This window comes from Dipodomys spectabilis, unplaced genomic scaffold (genome assembly GCF_019054845.1).
Source record: "Dipodomys spectabilis isolate Male_0828 unplaced genomic scaffold, ASM1905484v1 ptg000247l, whole genome shotgun sequence".
NCBI classification, from domain to species: Eukaryota; Metazoa; Chordata; class Mammalia; order Rodentia; family Heteromyidae; genus Dipodomys; species Dipodomys spectabilis.
Genome location: NW_024870924.1, coordinates 1,200,797 through 1,205,566, shown reverse-complemented (window position 1 = coordinate 1,205,566; position 4,770 = coordinate 1,200,797).

Here is a 4,770-nt window from a genome sequence, read left to right as displayed (position 1 = left end):
ATATGATAATAGCTAATTAAATTGCATATTTCTTACTTTTACTCTATTGTCATGTCCCTCATTCCCACATTAGAAGTACATAGAAGGTGCTCACTAAATTATGTGTACAATTATTAAACAATGTATTGAAACAATATGGGCACAGTGTGATTTTAGCTTATTGAGACATGTATGGGGTAGTGTGTTTTTGAGGACTTGCAATACGTTGTGATGGAGATGAAGGGAGGGATGTGCTTATTCTGGAAAACTGGCTAGAGGATTGTTCCCAGAAAGATAGCGATGAATTCTTCCAAAAGGCTACAGTAAAATCACTTTCACAACCATGGTCTCTGCTGCACTATTCACCATAGCCAAGTTATGGAAACAGCCAAGATGCCCTTTGGCGGAGGGATGGTTGGAGAAAAGTGTGGGACATATACACAATTGGATTTCACCCATCCATTATGAAGACTGTTACATCATTTGCAAAGAGGATTTAAAAATATATTAATTAAACTAAGTCAGAGCCAGACACACAAAGGACCCCTGTTCTGTCCTGTATTTGGAAACTAGGACTTTATGCAAATTTACACAACAGCATTAACCAAAGCATGCTACTTGCAAAGGAGTATTTAACAGGTGTAATTTTTCATAAAATTGAACTTTTAATCCAACAAAATGAATACCAGGAAACTATCACTTGGAAGATGTGAACAGAAGTCAAAGGGAAGGAATTAAGAGAGTTATGGAGGAAGAGAGTGAAGGCATAATATTCAATGCAGATAGTATGAAACTAGAAAAAATGAAAGTGGGGTGAGGTTTGGAAGGGTGTGGGAAAGTTATGTAAACATCCATTGTACTTATAAACTGGGGCTTAAACTCAAGGCTAGGGAATAATTCCTCACCTTTTTTTTTTTTCTCAAGGTTAACACTCTACTACTTGAGGCACAACACCATTTCCAGTGTTTCTTTCTCTGTATATGTGGTACTGAGGAATTGAACCCAGGGATTCATGCATGCTAGGCAATCACCGTACCATGAAGCCACATTGCCAGAGCCCTAAGTGACTTTCTTAAGATGGTATTACATTTTCATTCTGTAACTATTTATCATAATTTTGGCCAGAAATTTTAGCTAGAAAAGGATGTAGAACACAATACTAAATCCAGTAAGGCTAGATGGACAATGATTAACGATCACGGTCTAGCCAGGCACAGAGGGGCTTACCTCATGAAGCTGGTACAACAGACTGAGCGAGACAGCTCCTGACCCACAGCCCACCTCCAGAATGAGAGGGCTACCTTGCTTCCAGTCACATGGAGATGCTGGGCCACCTCCTCTAGCAACCATTCAATCAGTTCCTGTGTGACAGAGAGAGAGAACAAAAAAGAAGGTCAGAATTTCAATTAAGCAGGTGCCGGTGGCTCAGGCCTGTAATCCTAACTATTCAGGAGGCTGAGATATGAGGATCGAGGTTCGTATTCAACCCCGGCAGGAACATCTGTGAGACTCTTATCTCCAAAGAACCACCAGAAAAGTAGCAGTGATGCTGTGACTCAAGTGGTATAGTGCTAGCCTTGAGCTGAGGAGCTTGGGTACAATGCCCAGGCCCAGAGTTCAAGCCCACGAATGACAAGCAATGGAATTCCCACTACAAGAAGTGGACTGAATAGCACCCAATGTCCTAGGGATCATGGCAGAGAAGTCAGGCTGAGCTTCCTGTCAGCTGGGAGTCAGGTGTAGGTCACCCGGCTTCTCCATGCCTCAGTTTCCCCAGCTGGAAAACTGAACAAAGTGAAGGTCTCCTTCCTCATGGGGATAGGGTAATAATGAATGAGAGCCATGCTTTGTTTCATAATCCCATACCTGTCACACCATTAATAACACACACCATCTGAGCCCTTTCTGGGTATCTTCCTCTTATATGCTCATAGAATTACTGAGAACCGTACCTGACTGCCACTTCCCCTGTGCCTGGCACTGCTCCAGAGATCCCTCTGTATTAATCCCTTGTTTCCTCACAACTGTCCCATGAGGAGATTGAGGACCAAGGGTCGAGGCCCAACCCAGAGCTTCACCTGTGGTCAATAATCAGCTGCATTGGACTGAGTTTTGTACAATCCGTCTAAACCAAGGACTGAGTGTGGCGCTGCGTGTCTACCATCCCAACTACAGAGGACTGGCCCTGGTGGTGCATGCCTGAAAGAGTTAGGAGGACCACGATCCAGCCCAGCCTGAGCATATATTAAGTCTCCATCTCGGAAATGCCCAAGACAGTAAAGCTTGGCTCGCATGGTAGAAGACCTTACTGGCAAGCCAAAGGCCTGAGGTCAAAACCTAATATACAAAAAAGAACCAGAAGCCCAGTGCCAGAGGCTCATGCCTATAATTGTATTACTCAGGAGGCTGAGATCTGAAGATGAAAGCTCAACATTTAAAATAGGGTTGGCCTTGCCCATCAAATGTCATGATGAGAAGACCCGGTGTCTGACCTTTTCTTTTGCACTCCATACTAGCAGGGCTCACACCCTTACTAAGTGCTAGCCATGCTCTCTGTCCCCCTGGGAAGCCATCCCCTGCAGGTTGCACTCACAGTCCTCCCAAGCTCTCACTGCCACTAACTAGGCCCAAGGGAGTACACAGCTCCAGGGCACACAGATCCCTTGTTTTTGTAATTTAACAGTGTTGAGTCACCTTCAAGCATCTCACCCTTCTAGATCCCCAGTCCTCAGCTGTGAAGCCCATGTACCCCCAGTGATAGCAGATAGAAGTTACCAAAGCATCCAGCCGCCTTGTTACAACCCACTTCTACACACACACACACACACACACACACACACACACACACACAGACTGGTGACAGAAGACTAGTCTATGCAGGAACTTCAATTTGCCAACTAATCACTCACCTGAGCACAGTCAGGCTGTACAAGATGATCTCTCTCTCTTTCTCTCTCTCTCTCCGTGTGTGTGCTCTCTCTGTGCCTCTCTGTCTGTCTGTCTGTCTCTGTCTGTCTCTGTCTCTGTCTCTGGATCTCTCTCTCTCTCTCACACACACACACACACACATACACACACACACACACACTCAGAGCAGTGCCTCTCCTGAGTTTGTTGGAGACCAGATGGACCAAGAGCATCAGCAGAAGCTGGTAGAGCTGGGAAACGTGATCACCCTGTGAGAAATGTTTATAATTGGGGAAGGGGGAACAAGCCGTGTGTATGTGCATGTTGGGGGGTATTTTCCCAGATATTCACCTTCTGCTCTGACCCTCCCGCACCCTCACCTCCCTACTGGGCTTTTCTTGGTCCCTCTTCAGGTGAAAGTGTGACTGAGCGCAGAAAACAAGGGCTCACACAGCAAGGAGGTTTATCTTCTGCATCCAACACACCTTACCTCCAGAAAAGAAGGAAAAGACCCCAGAAGGCAGGTGTGGACATGCTTTTTCCCACCTCTGACTAAAGCCACCAGATTCCCACTAGGGAGAAGAAGGATGCAGATGTGCTACTGTGTGGTTCCCACTGCTTCAGGCCAGGGGCTCTGTGGCACCCACTCCTCACCCAACCCTGTATCTCCCCGTTTCCTGGGACACTGACTCCTAGGGATGGGGGTGGGATCCTCGGGTCAACATCCATCCCCACCCCTGCGATGCATTTGTGGCAGAGCCCTGGCCAGAATGTGGAGCACGGGGGATGCGTGGGTCCAGGTGAGGGGGGAGAAATCGGATCGGGGGTTCGGTCCTGCTTGGTGGCCACTCACGTGTAATTCTGGGAGAAGCTGTTGGCGCTGCTCCAGGTGGGGCAAGCAGCAATGGCAGAGGCATGGCAGATACTCAGGCCCAGAGCAGAGGACAGAAGAGCCAGGATCAGGTCAGGGCTGCAAGCTGGCCAGCAGTGCAGCATTGCACTATTGCCTGAGGACTCTAAGAGGCACTGAGGGTCTGAGCCAGCAGCACCAGGTTTGAAACTCTGCTCTGTGGGGAAGAGGGGGAGGGGACCAGGGCACAGGCAGCCACTTGTTGGGGCTGAGCAAGGCCTCTTCTCCTTGGCCTCAAGTCTCTTGCTCACCATACAGCCACCTCTATCTTCCTCAACTGCTGGTAGTGGTGTCAACAAACAGAGGGAATCCTGGTGCTTCCAGGCAGCATGGAATGTGGGTGTGGCCGCCATTCTTGTATTCCATTGGTCAGAAAGAACCATGAAAGAGTGGAGATGTGGCTGGAATACTGTGATGCAGGCAGAATTGGTGGAGTCAAGATGAGAGCAGCCATTTTTCCCAGGAAATTCTGTCCAATCCAGTTGGGGACAAGAAGGTGACCTGCTTTAGCTGGATGGCTGCACCCTTTGTTGTGTATGTCTGTTGCGAGTCCCAGACCTTGAACTCAGGATCTTGACACAGTCCTTGAGCTCCTTTTGCTCAAGGGTAGCCCTCTACCAGTGGAGCCACATGGCTCTACTTCTAGCTTTGTTAGCACAAGTTGGACAGGGTTCTCAAGGACTTTCCTGCCTAGGGTGACTTTGACCATGATCCTCCAATCACAGCCTTGTAAGTATCAAGTAGGACTGCTGAGAGCCACTGGTGTCTGCCTAATCATTGGTCTTGCTGATGTTCTAGGACAGAGCAGTGAGTTCCCTATCCTCAGGATTAAGTGGTGAGAGCTGGAGTCCACAGTTTGAATCCTGATCCTGCCACCTCCAAATGGCAGGAGATCCTAAGAAACTCATTCCTATCCATATTAATACCAAATGGAATGTGATATATGTCATGATTGAATGGGCAGTTCTTGAGTG